We start from the raw sequence: 16,815 nt of genomic DNA, 5'->3' as shown, positions 1-16,815 counted from the left end.
GTGGGGCCCAGATATGGGTATTTTGAAAAAAGCTCCTCTGCTAATTCTAATGTGTAGCCATGGCCGAGAACCACTGGACCTGTATCAAGTGTCTTCAGCTTTAACAGAGTCATTTTGGGATTTGCCCTTCCTTTCAATTACAAGATAATTTTCATTTGAATTGACTTAGCACATTCTACCTCATGTTATAATTATGGTTATTTTTGTCTTGCCCTGTTTCCTCGGCTGCAGGTTCCTCAAACACAGAATATCTTACTCATCTGTGTGTGTTTCTTGTTCCTTGGCACATGGTACTTACTTTAGGTTTGTTAAATTGAATGAAGAGTTAATAAGCCTTATTCAAATAATATCCCCTTCCCTTAACAAAATAAACTGCAACTGAAACTAAACAAAAACACCTAATTCTACAGTTCTTGTTAATTTGTGGGTGAGATGCTTTGTAGCTGAGGTTTAGGAAGGGGAAGCTGAGGTGCTCAGAAGCTCTGAAAATACTTTCAAAGTGAAATGTTGGTTGAACCATGGTTCTTACGTAATAACGTGGGTGTTTCGTTTTATCTACAATTGTGTTATGTGTCTGAGAATGTGTACGAAGTTTTGTAGGCAAATGACTGTTGCAGTTTAAACTGTTGCAGTTTAAAATAAATAAACAATTCATTGAGGAGTCCTTGAGCAAATAATAACATTGCTCCGGGAAGATGGGGATTATTGAAAATCTATCACAGGAATGGCTGTGAGGATGAAATATACCGGTGATTATGGAAGAGGTGGCTGGTGAGAGAAAGCAGTATAAGGTATTATTCTTCAGTGCCCGTAGGGAAGCTCTACACTCTTGTGCCATATTTATGCAAAGAGACTCAGACTAGTACCATGAATAGTTTTACTTACAGTCTCCCTCCAAATTTTAAAAATCCAGTTAAAGTGAGTTACACATTCTTTCTATTTAAATTGAGGGGTCCAGCACAACTGCTAAATGCCCTATGAGAGCACTATAATTCTTCAATAGATAACTTTTAAAGAGGATTAGAAGTTTTAAAGAGTTGCTGTTTTATGGTCTTTCAAATTCTTGAAATAAAATTTGAAGTATGGAAAATGCAAGGCAAAGCTCTCCGGCTGGAAAAATTAACACACTTCTGGGGTTTTTAACAAATGGCTAAATGACTTAAGACTCTTTGACTGTATTTACAGAAATAAAGGAAATGCACAAAATACATCACCATTTAACATATTATCTTTATAACTTGGGCTCTGGGAACTCTCCCTGCAGTATTTTTTCCATGGCTGTAATTTATTCTCTGCCTTAAATTTACATAAAATGTAACCATCTCCCGTTACAGAAAAGACAACCAGGAGAAAATTGAGTTTACCGAAAAGCAGAGCTAGAAGTAGAAAAGAAAGAGCTTTTCTTTTAAAAAATAATTATTTTGAGAGAATTGGCATATCACTCCATGGCTTTTCATCATGCATATACGTACGTACACGTGTAATATATGTTATAAATACACATCCACACCAACTCGAGGGTAAAAAACGGACATAAAAAACTACCACAATCAACTGAAACATTTATCTTCCCTGCTGCCTTATAAAGAGATTGAATCTATAAGAAAAGCTGAAGCAGAATCTGCCATAAGTGGCCCCTTGGGAGGCGAGACTCGGGGGTTGGTTTATTAGTCTGGCGCGTCTGTTGCAGAGGAGGCAAAGCGAGTCGGACCGCCGCGCGAGAACGCCCTCCGGGCCGCGCCGTGCGCGTTCCTCCAGCCCGTGCACGCAGGGCCGCCCTGTCACCTCCCAGCGTCCCCCGCAGGCGGCCGAGGGTCCACAGCCCAGGATCGCCGCCGCCTCACAATCAGGGCCGGGCGCCGGCCTGACGTCACCTTTCCGCGGCCCGCCTACTGCTCCGGGAAAGAAGCGGCCGCCCATTGGCTGCGCCGCTGGCGGCCTCCGGGCCAATGATAGGGCGGCGAGCGGTGGAGTCCGGCCTTGACGTTGTGCTGCTCGCTGTGGAGTTTATTTGGCTCCAGAGCCCCTCACCGCCGCCATTAGGAGCCCGCAGCGCCCGAGGACGCCCCCTTCCTCTGCTCCCCCTCCCCCTCGGGGCCCCCTCGCCTCCGCGCCTGCTCTCTGCCCCTCTGCCCCGGTCTCCGGCAGTCGGGAGCCGTGCGCGGCCCACGGAGACCATGTCCTGACTGAGGGGGGAGGGCGGAGGCGGCACGGAGGGAGGCGGAGAGGGGCCCGGCTCGGCTCTTCGCCGCGGGCTGCTCGGGGAGTCGCCGCTGCCGCCGGACGCCGAGCATCGGACTGGGAGGAGGAGCAGGAGCTGGAGGAGGAGCCGCCGCCACCGCCAGGTAATCGGGCCCGGGTGGGCGCCTCGCCGTAGGCCCCTGGCGGCCCCCATGGCGGCCTGCCGGGCCCCTCGCTCCTGGTGGCGCCCGGGTGTCCTGGGCCGCCCCCTCGCGACCCCCGGGGCGGTGTCGTAGGCTAGAGGAGGCCAGGGCCGGGAAGGGGCCACGATCTGCTACCGCCGTGCTTTCATCTTGGGCTTTCCCAGTGCGGGTGCGGGAACAGGCCCCAGGCTGTGGGAGGGTGGGTCCGCCCGGCTTGTTTACCGACCATGGATCTCCTGCGGCTGGACTCCCTGCCTGCCCTGCCACCTCTCTTCCGCCAGATTCTCCCCCTCCCCCATCTTTTCCTGCCACCTACGGGGGGAGGGGGCGTGAGTGGGGTTTCGCTCCCACTCTGTAGCAGGCCCTAGAATACTTGGGTCCATCGCCACAAGTTGGTGCTGGTCTCCAAACTTGTATTTCGGTCTCTTGGCCGGTTCCTCCCCTCCCCTCCCGTGGTAGCCTCAGTTGCTGCCATTTCTGTCTTAAGAAAATAAAGGTGTGTGGGGTGGGGGACGGGTGGGCTGGAGGGGCTGCAACTAGTGCGAAGATTGACGACCGTCTCGCTCCCAATAATGATTGTTCCGTACAAGTACCTGTTATTTTCTCTTCTCTACCGTGGCTTGATGTGTGGGTCGTTTCCCAGACAAAAGGACTGTAATGAATACTTGCATTAAGCACAAGGGACAGGCAGTTTAGGTTCAGCCTGGAAGTTTGAACCGGCCCTTGATCTGCGAGATACACTGGTGTTTTGAAACTGTCTTGTTGAGAATTTTGAAATTTCAGTCAGTTGATTTCCCTTTTCCATAACTTGGTAGACTATCAGGTCACACGCCGTCCCCTCTACCCAATATTTTGGTCTGTCTGCTCAAAGTAAAATCGATGGTGTCAGTAAATTTAATGTACAAAACTATCGTTTTAGGAACACAATCGAAGAGAAATCTTTAGCTCTTGGATATGTTATATAATGAGTGGTTCTTCTGTTAGTGATCTCTTTTTAGCTGACTTCTTTATCACTTGGGCGACCCTAAGGGTACCCCTGTTTGGATCAAACATGGATGACTCAGTGTGCAAACTATAAGGCAGGGGGAACCATAAGGAATTTTGATCTTGGCTTATGCCAGGGGCCTTGGGAAAGTCACCTAAACTGTGAAAAATAAAGCTGGATCTCTTCCTGATTATTATTATTATTATTATCAATTATATGAGGTAATTATAAAGAAATGGAGACCCCTGTTCCCCACTGATTTTTGGATCTTATGACAATATATGCAGTCACCTTGTACTAAAATTTCATAACATTGTTTTTATTGGGCTATTATGGAGACTAAGAGGATAGTAATGAGACACTTTAATCTTTGGGGAGGATATTATTTGACTGTCAGGGATTTCTGTTTCTGTTGATGTTTCAACACCTTTTATCACTGGGAGCATTGGGACACCCATTTATTTACTCTCAAAATGTGCTTGGGTTAGTATGACGTCATTCCTGATGGTAAATTTTAAGCTTATGGCCTTGATCCAGCTCTGTACACTGATAAGGGTTATGGCATACACATTTAAAAGTCTGAGGATTAATATAGATTTGGAATTCACAATCTAGTTGTACAATATTTGAGGTAAATTGCCCCCCCCCCCCGTGATTGATACAGTGAGAGCTGTTCAACATGCTTTATACTTACATTGCTTTTATAATAAATGGAAACTTTAAGTGGGAGTTGCAAAAGTAGACCACTGTAACTTTGTATTTAACTTGGTTCACTGTTACTTTTTGAGGACTGCTGCTCATGTCCCTCGTCCCCCAATAATAAGTTCTTGTACTTGGGCTTTGAACATGTTTTCTCTCACTGATGTGGCGTTTCGTTTGGAATATTTGTGCTCTGCTTGGGCTTTGGTAAATAAGATCGTGCACATTTTAACACTCTCACATCCTCACATCACAACATAAAAACTTGCAGAACACTGCTTATTACATGCAAAGTTGAAGTTCCTTGGTGTGGTGTTCAAGTTTGTCTGTAAGCTGCCCCGATCCAGTCTTCAGACTCAACTCTTATTTCTTCCCTTGTGCATCCTTAGTTTTAGCCAAACTAACTTGTTTGTTGTTCCTGTGAAGTGCCTCCTTTTGGCCTTTTTTTACGCCATTCTTTCTGTTTGAAACCCTCTTCCGCTTGTTTTCATGGATATTCTTTACTCTGGGCCCAGTTGATTCCTGTCTCTTTAGAAGCCTTTTTGACTACTTGAACCAACCCCAGTGGATCCATTCACTGCTCGCTCGTGTGGGACTCTTTTGTCTTTTGTTGTTTTTGGTTTTTCCTTAGCAGATGCTACCCTGGATTTCAGTTTCTCTCTTTATATCTTTATTCTGCTTCCCAATTCAGGTTTTAAGACCTCTGAGAAATGATATGAACCCTAAATCCTGTATCTATGGAGACCATATATTCAGTACTGAAAGTATGCATATGCGGTCTGACAAAGTATTTTTGGTTATAGAGGTATTATAGGATGTGCAGTTTGTACTGTTCTAAGTATTGGAGTTTCTGGGATTTTGTTGCTTTAGGACAAAATATTTGAAATTATGGCTCTCTAACAATTTTTTTTATTATCAGCACGGCTCTTCCTATAGAGGATGCTCAACATTTTGATAATGATCAAGTCTTACTCAAATAAAAACAAGTACTGCAGTTCCATAGTTTACTTCAGATTTGAGTCTGGGGCAGTTAACTTCCGTTTGAGTTTGGCACTGGTGACACTAAGGGTGGTCATTCCACATTTGTAGTGTATAGGTCATGCTTAGCATTACAGGAAGGAGAAATATCTGTGGTCTCAGTTTGCATCCTTAACCTTAGATGTTGGCAGCATGTGTCATTGATCACGAGGCAGATGAAACTCAGGAGAATGTGTGATTCACTGCTACCTGTCAACGCTGTTGGAGGAGAACACAAAGCAGCCGGTCCATAGTGTTTTTGTGTACCATGGGTGACACATGTAATTATGGAGTCCGCGGGTGGATGCTGGTGTCGTTGGAAAACAGGTGTGTATGTTTGTGTTGTGTGTATGTCTGAGTAAAAGGCCTGGCATTTTATGGACACAAGTCTCTTAGCAGTAAACCGTCTCGATTGCATCTATGTGGAAACTTGTTCTCTTCAGTTCATCACAATATTCTTTCCTTTGAAGTAGACTGATTTTTAGAAAGTAGTTTACATAAAACATTTTTTAAAGCTTCAGAAACCTTTGTAGCACAATTGAAGCTAAAATTAGCCTGTTAATAAGCTTTCCAGAAATACTAGACATTTTTACAGAGGCAAGTTACATTTGTAAATGGTACTTTCATAGAATTATACCAGTAATCTCAGCACTAGATAAATCTGGATCCGTTAGCATTCTTTGCTTTCTGGAAGGGCATTGGGTTAAGATGAAATTTTTGACAAGCGCCATCAGTTTGAATTTTAAAATGGAGGTTGGTCCGGTAAATTGAATATAAAGTTGATAGTTTTTCAGGTGCCTAGTGAAATTGAACTTTTTAGTTATTTAAAAACTAATTTTCTTTATTTTTATAGTTCAGATAGAGGGCAACTGCCCCACTCCCTCCTCAACCAACACAGCACAATTGTGTTTATCACCCTTTGACAAGTCAGATTTTTATGAGGATTGAATTCACATAAATAAAAAATGTTTGAATGGATAAGGCATTATTGGAAGTCAGTTGTATATTGTGGAGAAGGGGAAAAATTCCTTTTTACCCCTCCTGGTTCTTTTGGCTGGCTGGATATAGACATATTGACAAGAGCAAATCAAATTTACTCTCCTACGTATGGGAACCTCACATACGTGAGAGTCAGAGATCCCCAACTGCGCAAGAGGTTCAGAGATAGAAAAGGAATTGAAGTGTATAAGGCATCCTGAGCTAGGGATGGATGAGGTAAGGTGACTTGGCTTCAAAAGGTCGTTGCAGGATGATAAGAAGAGCAGACGTTTAGTAAATAGAAGTTTGCCCTGCCCTATAGATCGGTCAAAAGACATTATCTCTGATAATCTCTTACGGGCAAGGCCTCTAATTCAGATTCTTCTAGGTAGTTAATAAGGTCCGGGGGTGTTGCTCTTGGGCCTGAAGCTAAAATTGCCTTTGGCTCAGAGTAAGCTGCATACCACTGAGGCACATCTTGGGGTGGTGTGTTCTGGGCCCCCATAATGTCTTTCTATTTTTTTCTTAATTGTTTTATAACAACTTTATTGAGGTTTATTTCATATACCATAAAATTCACCCTTTTAAAGTCTACACTTCATTGCTCTTTAGCCTAGTCACAGAGTTGTGTGACCAGCACCACAATCCTGAACATTTTCATCACCCCAAAAAGAGACCTTCTGCCCGTTAGCAGTCATTTCTTCCTTTACCCCAGTTCCTGGCAACCACGAATCTACTTTTTGTCTACATAGATTTGCCTATTCTGTACGTTTCATGCAAATCGAATCATACAATGCATGACCTCTTTATGTCTGGCTTCTGTCATTTAACATGTTTTCGTGGATTATCCCTGTTGTAGCATGTATTAATACTGTATTCCTTTTTATGGCTGAATAATTAATATTCCATTTGTATCTATTACTTGATGGATATTTGGGTTGTTTCTACTTTTTGTCTTACAAAATATGTTGCTATGAACATTCATTTGTGTACAAGTTTTTGGTGGACATAAGTTTTCATTTGTCTTGGGTATATACCTAGGAGTGGAATTACTGGGTCATATGGTAACTCTGTTTAACCTTTGAGGAACTTTAGACTGTTTTCCAAAGTGGTTGCACCATTTCACATTTCTACTAGCAGTGTATGAGGGGGTTCCAGTTCTCTATACCCCACAACACTTGTTATTGTCTCTCTTTTTTATTATAACCATTCTAGTGAAGTGGCATCTCCTAGTTTTTATTTGCATTTTCCTAATGACTAATGGTATTCAGCATCTTTTCATATTCTTATTAGCCATTTGTATATCTTTTTTAGAGAAATGTCTATCAGTTCGGTTGTCTTTTTACTGTTGAGTTGTTTAAGAGTTCTTTTTATATTCTGAATACCAGTCAGATAAATGATTTGCAAATAGTTTCTTCTGTTTTGTGGCTTTTCTTTTCACTGTCTTCATGGTGGCCTTTGAAGCACAAAAGGTTTTAATTTTGATGTAGTTCAACTTATCTATGTTTTCTTTTGCCACTTATGCTTTTGGTGTCATGTTTAAGAGGCCATTATCTAATCCAGGGTCAAGAAGATGCATATCTGTGTTTTCTTCTAAGAATTTTATAGTTTTAGCTCTTATGTTTAGGTCAATAATAATCTTAAGTTTTATAGGTAGTATGATGTAGGGGTCCAACATAACTCTTTTTGCAGGTGGCTGTCTGGTTGTCCTAGCACCATTTGCTGAAATTTACTTAGCTTTAACAATATAATTATTCTCAGTGTAAATTGATTATTACAAGATAGTATTTCCTGGATATATGAAGAAATTATCCTTATTTTACAGATGGAGAAAAGGATCTCTCAGTGTTGCACAGTAAGTTGCAGCAATAAATTCACACTTTGATTGGAATTCAGAAGGCAGGACATTTCTAAACAAGCCACTTCTAAATTCTTTTTTGCTTTTGTTGTTGGGATAGGTACTTTGTTTTTTGGTATTTAATGAAGCTAAAGTTTGTTTTTAAACAAGAGAACTATAGCAGTTTGCAGAACTATTTTTGACTAATCTTGTTTTGGAATACTATCCTTTGATACCAGTAGAACATTGAGTTACTTTCTACTAAGTGATTAGTGAGCAACTGTCACAAAGCAGACACTGTTTATACAGACATAAAAATGAATTTCTCACATTTGATTGTTAGAAATAAACCATAATCCACTAAACTAAGTACCATGAAGTGGTAAAGAAGTGACTAAATTAATTTAGCACAAGATTAGGGTATCAGGAAGGGTGTTACAGAGGCGGGGACATGTGAGCAGCTGGTCCCTGAAGGAGAGTGAGCGTAGCAGAGAGAGCGTCCTGTGCAAACGCAGTCTTACCAATGAAGGCATGGAGACGTGCAAGTGCTGGGCCGTGTTTAAGGACCAGGAGAGGCTTCAGATGGCTGAAGTACGCCGATGAGGGTGGAAAGGGACTCCTAGCAGCTGGGTCTGGGCGCCTTATTCCCTCTCCAGGCCCTGATCCTCATTTCCCCCCAGAGCTACTATTGTCAAGAAGCTGGAAATTAGAAACAAGGAGTGATCCTCTTCGTTGAGGATCATCTTTACAGATGGGAAGAGGGAAGAGCTCTGTGTGTGTGTGGGGGGGGGGTAGGGGCGGGTATGTTGGGGATACTTGTAGTATTACTAAAATCATTCAGCAAATTAAATTAATAATTATTGGGTACCTACTGTGTGATCTGAGGTTGTTTAGGATTTTCAAAAAGTAGACTACAAAAAGGCTGTTGCAAAGGCTACTATAGTTAAAACATTTAGTAACGATCTATTCAGTGTTAAGCATTTGAAAAAGCAACTATACTACTAGAGGTAGAGATATTCCTATGAACAGGACAGAGTCTGTTACTTGTATTTACATTCTAGTGTGCAGAGGCAGTCAAGTTGCAAATAAGAAAAAAAGTACCAGGTAGTGATAAGTGCTGTACAGATACTGAAAGTAGGGTCATGTGGTGGAGAATGACTTGAGTGGTCTGGGAAAATCTTCCTGAGGAGGTGACATTTAAACCTAGATCTCAGTGACAACAGCTGGCCGTGTGAAAATCTTGGGGAAAGAGCACTACTCGAGGCAGGGGAGATTTCTAATACAAAACTCAGTAAGGTGAAAATGAGCTTGCTGTATAAGGAACAGAGTGAAATCCTCTTTTATGGAAGATTTGCAAGAAAGACTGGGGAATTTAAATTTTATTCCGAGTGAATTGGGAAACCATTACAGGATTTCAAATCCTTATGTTGTGACTTGGTTTACATTTCTAAAGGATCCATCTGGCTTCTACATAAGGATGTGGAAGTAATTTGTAAATTTTAAGGTTTATTGTGTGATGCGCGTGTGTGTAAGTATAAATATATTTTTCCTCGGAACTGTTTGAAAGTCAGTTGCAGATTTGATACCCCTTGACCCCTAAATATTTAGCGTGTATTTCTTAAAAACAAGGGCTTTCTCTTATGTAACCACAGTACAATTACCAAAATCAGGAAATTAACATCATATAATACTATTACGTAAGTCTTAAGAGTAAGATTCTGCAAATCTTATTCAGATTTTGTCAGTTGTCCATTAATGTTTTTTATAACGACAACAGAAAATCTCAGATCATGTGTTGCAGTCTGGTGTTATGTTTTTAATAAGCTCCTTTATTTGGAACAGTAAAGCCTTTCTTTTTCATGATATTGCTGTCATTGAACAATATAGGACTAGTTGTTTTGTACCAGGTCTCTTAATATGATATGTCGGATGTTTTTTCGCGATTAGAGTTAGATTATGCACTTTGGGGCAAGAATACCACAGCAGTGACGTTGTGCTCCGAGTACAAATGATGCGATTACTGGAGTGGTTCATTTGGATTGCTTGGTTAAGGTGCTGTCCCCCAGGCTGTGTAACATACCAGTTACTGTTGAGGGGACATACTTGGAGACTATTTAAATATCCTGTCCGCTAACTTTTGCCCATTAGTTTTAACATCCATTGATGACTGTTTTCTGAATCTGTTGTGAAGATTGCCAAATGGTGATTTTTCTGATTCAGTTATTCTTTTTGCATTTATTAGTTGGATTTCTATTGTAAAGAAGAGTTTTCTCCTCTTTCTGTGTGTTTATGTACACATTTGTAGACGTAGGTTTTTATGGATTTTGTTTTACTCCATGCTTTACAATCCTTATTATTTTTGTGGCTGCTAGTCAATCCAGATTTGGCCAGTGGGAGCAGTTGAGGTTCACAGCAAAATTGAGCAGAAAGTACAGAGTTCTCACATCTCCCTGCCCCCACCTGCATACCCTCTGCCCCGTCAACATCCCACAACAGAGTGGCACATTTGTTACAGTTGGCGAATCTGCCATGGCACGTCTTACCAACCAGAGTCCATAGTGATGTTAACTTTTACTCTTGGTGCTGTACGTTGTATGGGTTTTGACAAATCTATGACAGGTACTCACCATTGTAATGTCATACAGAATAGTTCACTGCCCTAAAAGTCCTCCCTGCTCTACCTGTTCATTCGTCCACCCTGCCATCCACCCATCCTTTTATTGTATCTGTTGTTTTGCCTTTTCCAGAATGTCGTATAGTTGGAACCATACAGTACGTCCTTTTCAGGTTGGCTTCTTTCACTTAGTCATGTGCATTTAAGGTTCCTCCTTGTCGTCATAGTTTGTTTGTTTATTTAGGTTTTTAGTTTATTTCTTTTTTAATGCCGAATAGTACTTCATTGTGTGAATGGACCACAAGTGATCCATTCACCTGCTGAAGGACATCTTGGTTGGTTGCTTTCAGTTTTGGCGATTATGAATAAAGCTGCTGTAAACATCCGTGTGCAGGCTTGTGTTTGTACATAAGTTTTCAACTCCTTTGGGTAAATACTACGGTGCACAATTGCTGGATCTCATGGTAAGAACATGTTTAGTTTTGTAAGAAACGGCCAAGCTCTCGCTGTACCATTTGCATTCCCGCCAGCAGTGAGTCAGAGTACCTGTTGCACATTCTCTTCGGCATTTGGTGGTATCAATGTTTTGGATTTTGGCCATTCTAGTAGGTGTGTACTGGTTTTGCCGTTTTAATTTGCAATTACCTGCTTATATTGGATGTTGAGCATTTTTCATATGCCTGTTTGCCATCTGTATAACTTCCTTGCTGAGGTGTCTATTCAGGTCTTTTGCCCATGTTTTAATTGGGTTGTTTGTTTTCTTATTGTTGAGTTTTAAGAGTTCTTTGCATTTTGGATAACAGTCCTTCATCAGATATGTCTTTTGCAAATATTTTCTCCTGTTTTTTTGGCTTATCTTGACATTTCCTAGACAATGTCTTTTACAGAGCAGAAGTTTTTTATTTTAGCAAATCCAGCTTATCAATTATTTTTTTGTGGATTGTGGTGTTTTATTTACCAAGACATTACCATAGCCAAGGTCGTCTAGATTTCCTTTTATGTTATTTTCTAGGAATTTTATACATTTTACATTTACATTTTTCTGCATTTTACATTTAGGCCTGAGATCAATGTTTAGTTAGTTTTTGTGAAGAGTGTGAGGTCTGTGTCTAGAGTCATTTTTTTGCATGTGACTGTCCAGTTCCAGCACCATTTTTTTGAAAGACTGTCTTTTCTCAATTGTATTGCTTTTGCTTATTTCAAAGATCAAGTGATTCTATTATCTGTAGGTTTATTGCTGCCCTCTCTGTTCTGTGCCATTGATCTATTTGTCTGTTCTTTCACCAGTATCACACTGTCTTGATTACTGTAGCTTTATAGTAAGTCTTCAAGTCAGGGTAGCCATTCTTAGGGTTTTTTCTTCAGTATTGTGTTGGCTATTCTGAGTCTTACGCTTCTCCATGTAAACTTTAGAATCAGTTTGTTAATACCCACAAAATAGCTTGCTGGGGTTTTGATTGCAGTTGCATTGAATCTCTTGATCAAGTTTGGAAGAACTGAGATTTTGACAATATTGTCTTCCTATCCATGAACATAGATGGTATCGCTTCATTGATTTAGTTCTTTGATTTTTTGTTTTAATTACTTTTGTTGTTTTCCTTATAGATCTTTTACATGTTTAGTTAGGTTTATACTTAAGTATTTCAGTTTTGGGGGTGTTAATGTAAATGGTAATTGTTTTAAATTGCAAATTCCATTTGTTCATTGCTGGTATATGGGAATCAACTTTAAAACATTTTTTATTTTTTTCATTAGTTTCAGGGGGGAAGGTAATTAACTTTTGTATATTAACTTTGTATCCTGTAACCTTGTTGTAATCTCTTCTTAGCTCTAGGAGTTGGGTTGATTCTTACAGATTTTCAGATAGGCAATCATATCATCTGTCAATAAAGACAATTTTCTTTCTTCCCAATAGGTGTACCTTTTATTTCCTTGTTCGTTTTTTTAGCATTAGCTAAAATTTCCAGTTTGAGTTGAGGAAGTTCCTTGGTATTCCTAGTTTCCTGAGAGGAGTTTTTTAAAATCATGACTGGATTTTGTCTTTTCTGCATGTGTTCATGTGGTCTTTTTTTTGGTAGCCTGCTGATATGATGGATTACATCAATTGATTTTTGAACATTGAACTAGCCTTATATATCTGGGATATAAACCCCACTTGGTTGTGGTGTATAATTTTTTTCTTACATCGTTGAATTTGATTTGCTAATGTTTCAGTGAGGATTTTTGCATCTGTGTTCATGAGAGACATTGAAAAAACATTATCACTTTAGTTTAAGTCTTAGCTTTCTTAAGTGTGATATTCGTCTGTGCAAGTTTAGGATAAAAGACACTTTGGTTCATGTTTTGATATATTTCCTCTCTCTTATGAACTGTACCTGTGAGTTGTAGGAAGAAGCAAATTCCAGACATAACGAACTGTACCTGTGAGTTGTAGGAAGAAGCAAATTCCAGACATAACATTCCAGTGTGTGTCTCTTAAGAGAAAAGGACTTTTATAAATATGGGTACAATACTGCTAATCACATCTTAAATTCCTGGTAACTTTTAAATATCAAAACAGTGTTCAAGTTAATGTTTAAAATGTACATGAGTTTTAATATACACATACACACAGGAATTTGCCGATTGCATCTCCACCGAGTTAGATTGTGCCTCTATCCCCTGTAACCCTCTAAACTGGTAGTTAGAACTAGAAGCTTTTTCATATTCAGGCTTGATAACTTATTATTATGTGGCACAAATAATTCATAGGTGGTATGGTATACAGATCTATGAGATGATAGCTTTACCTCAAAAATAGGTTTTTGTTCCTGCCTAGATCTATTAATGTTAGTATTTGTTTTAGGATTTGGGCTTGACTATCAGAACTTGTCACAAATGGAAGTTAATTTTAACTAAAAAATTGTTTTCATTATGTTCAGAAGTAGAGTATCTGCAAAATATTAATAAACTCAAACAAGATTTTAAAGTGAGTCTTTACATAGGCGAATGTGTGACTGCTAGTTAGAGTTTAATATATGGGGTGGAGATTCTCAGGGCATCTTGTTTAACTCCTTCGTTTCTTTTACGGATGAGAAAATTGAGGCTCTGAGAGATAAAGATGATTTGCTTACTATCGCCATCATTCTTTGCTTTCCTTTAAAAGAGGCCTGCATATGGGTGCTGTAATTCATACATGTCTGTCATTTGGTGAGACTTTCCCGTTTTTTCAAGTCTCTGAATGAAAATGGAAGGCTCTTCTTAGTTTAATCGACATACTGTGGTTTCTTTAGTAATCTGCACTGTGTTTGTTGAAGTCAGGCTGACTTTTATTAATACTGTTTTCTTCCTCAGTAGTTGCCTCCAAAATAAAAAATACTTAAGGTATTGAAGGTATTGTGTAGTCTAAAACCATGGTGAATATTCCAAGTTGTCTTTTTTCATTCAAGTTTAGATTCCAGATTTAGTATATTTTGCTTTATAAATAACTTGAAGTTTTTAGACATTTTGCAGTAGTTCTTAATCTAGATATGTTTTGGGAAGATTCTGTGTAATCTTAAAAGGCTAAATTTTGAGCAAAATGTGTGTTAGCAGTTTATTTTTATTTTTTAAGTTTTCCTCTTTAGATATTGTCTGTCAGAAGTCATATAGGAAGGGCTGCTTAGTGAAAAACTCAGTGCAGTTTATTAATAGTCCAAATTCTGGATAATGGGTACAGGTGACTATGGGCTGCGGTATATTTATTACGTAACGTATATATTGCAGACTTTGGAGCCAGAATACCTGGGTTCAAACCTTGCCTCTGCCACTTACTGTGTTTCCCCGAAAATAAGACCTAGCCGGATGATCAGTTCTAATGCGTCTTCTGGAGCAAAAATTAACATAAGACCTATTATATTATATTATACACGGTCTTATATTAAAATAAGACTGGTCTTATATTAATTTTTGCTCCAAAAGGCGCATTAGAGCTGATAGTCCACTAGATCGTATTTTCAGGGAAACATGGTAGTAAGCTTTGCGACTTTAGGCAAGTCATTCAGCTTCTCTGTCTCTGTTTTCAGTCATTAAAATTGGAGATAATAGTACCTGTTTCATAGGATTTTGAAGATTAAATTAGTTAATGTATGTGTGTACACACACACACACACACACACACACACACACAGTGCTTAGAACAATGGCTGACATACAGTAAATGCTTAAGTTTTAGCTGTTTTCTTAGTCAGATAAGGCTGGCCCTGGCAGAATTGTGCAATAGACATTCATCCATCTCTAATGATTGGCTAAGCTGTGCCTTCAGTCTGCTGTTGTCTTTGGCATTCCTTCCCAGGTTGCCTTTGCTAAACTTCTGCCTGCCTGTTCTCCCTGTACTTGCAATGAAAACCCAAATCGCAAAATCCCATCCTATTTTCCTATCCATTATACTGGGAATCAAGAGAAAAGCTGATCTGATTGAATTACATTATTAATAAATTACATTTGTAAATAACTTGTATTTATGAGTTTTTTAAAAATTCAAGTTAAATGGATTGGAAGTCAGGCAAAATAACAAAGAAAGTTGAACAAAGTTGAGGTATTATGAAAAAGATATTTTTGGAGAAGATGGTAACTCTGAGTTGATTTTGCTTGAAATATTTCATCCATTTGGTTCTGCTTGCTTTTCACTTTTTTTTTTTTTTTTGGTCAAAACTCACCGATTATCTAAAAGTTCTAAGGTTTTACTATTCCTTCCTCTATCACACAGATAACATCCATAGTGTTTGGTAAAGAGATGACCTTGGGTAGGTATAGTAATGACTCTTGGCTCCTGTGGATACTTTATTAGTTGGGATTAATCTGTTCAGTGTGAACACAATGGATAGGATAATGAAAGAAGTCAAATAATCAAGGAGGTAGCATGTTCATAATTCCTGGAAAAGTTGTTTTATTATTTTTTAAATGCTGGGTTGATATGCACTCTTGGAGAGAATCACCCCACTTCCATATATATTTAAGAAAACTGTAGTCATCTTTCATCTAATTAGATCACAGGTACTCTGAGCACAAACCAATGTTTTATCTAGTTACATCTCAACATCTCTGAGTGCACAGTAGACCTTCAGTAATAGGCTGTTAACATAAAATTAGTTTTGTTTGGGGTTATAATTTGGGGCATGTGACTGACCTATGCTGTGTCCGAAACTGGACAGAAACCATGCTAAGATGGGTTTGGTAGTAGCTCAAGATACCTGTCTCTCTTTATATGTACAGTATTACTCCTGCTTCCTTTATTGTTACTGTCTAGGAACGGAAGATGTTGAAATGGAGGAAGTTGGGAAAATTACAGATATAGCCCTAGTATGTAAAGGTAGAGGATTCCTCTGGAAGTGACTAGAAGATAAATGAAAAGAAAGAGCATTACTGTTGTTTCCTGTGAGATTTGACACATTGTAAATTATTTCGTGTCTCTAAGTCTTCTGTTCTAATCAATGGATTGTTAATTGTGTAGTGATTTAAAAGAAAAAGCATTAGAATTATAACTTTTATTGCAGTTTTTTGAAAAACACCGTGTTGACATTAAAATGTAAACTTTGTATTCTTTGTTATATTTCAGTGATTTGGGATTGGTTGGAATGAAGTTCAGTGCCCTAGTTGTGTGGGTAATTGCCTCAGTTAACTAAGGCATAGTGCCAGTAAGGCCAAGGTCACCGTGACGGGTGTTATTTAACTTTGTTATTTTAACAAGAATGACTTTGTCCCACTTGTCCACAAATTCCTAGGAAGGGTCCTTAGCCAGTATGTTTAGTTCAAATCTACTCATTAGCTAAGGTGACATAGATAACAGTGACCTCTGTGTAGGAGGAAAGTCAACACATGTTTGAGATCTGCTATAATTGATTATACATCATTTCATGTAGGTTTCGTACTTTCAGAGAATAATTTAATGACCGCAGAAATTTTTGTACTTGTTCCTTTATATCACAGGACTTTGAATAGTAAACCACATCATGAGTGCCTGTGGCTTGGCATCTAGTTGTTAGTGGCAGACACTTTGTACTGAGGTCTTGCCACAGGAGTGGATCCCATCCTCTAGAATTGCGCTTATTTGCCTGAGATTGCTCAAAAGCCCTACTTGTCCTTTCTTTCCTTGGGTCACTCAGTGTGGTATCATCAATGGGTTTTGCTAAACTCGGGGCTGTTCACATTTCATGCCACCAGAATCCCCGAGCCAAAGATTGTGAAAGCCTGCCTACCTGATAGAAACTGAGGGGAGAGAATGATATAGGGAACACACACACAAATCAGTGCTCTAGAACCTTGCTAGCCCGAAGGAAATACA

At 39.5% G+C, this 16,815-nt stretch overlaps 1 protein-coding gene across 2 annotated transcripts in view; it reads left to right on the top strand.

The window, feature by feature from the left end:
* The first annotated feature begins 1,956 nt into the window (after nt 1-1,956).
* Nucleotides 1,957-16,815, top strand: part of ZRANB1 (zinc finger RANBP2-type containing 1) — a 51,622-nt gene continuing 36,763 nt past the window's right edge. Inside the window, exon 1 of one of the 2 annotated variants that reach the window (XM_033131008.1) lies at nt 1,957-2,345. The gene's annotated coding sequence lies outside the window, so the exon portion shown is untranslated. The remainder of the gene's footprint in view (nt 2,346-16,815) is intronic. The other variant, XM_033131010.1, reaches the window with a different exon arrangement.

Source organism: Rhinolophus ferrumequinum, chromosome 16, assembly GCF_004115265.2.
Source record: "Rhinolophus ferrumequinum isolate MPI-CBG mRhiFer1 chromosome 16, mRhiFer1_v1.p, whole genome shotgun sequence".
NCBI classification, from domain to species: domain Eukaryota; kingdom Metazoa; phylum Chordata; class Mammalia; order Chiroptera; family Rhinolophidae; genus Rhinolophus; species Rhinolophus ferrumequinum.
This window is presented reverse-complemented; position numbering and strand designations above follow the sequence as displayed.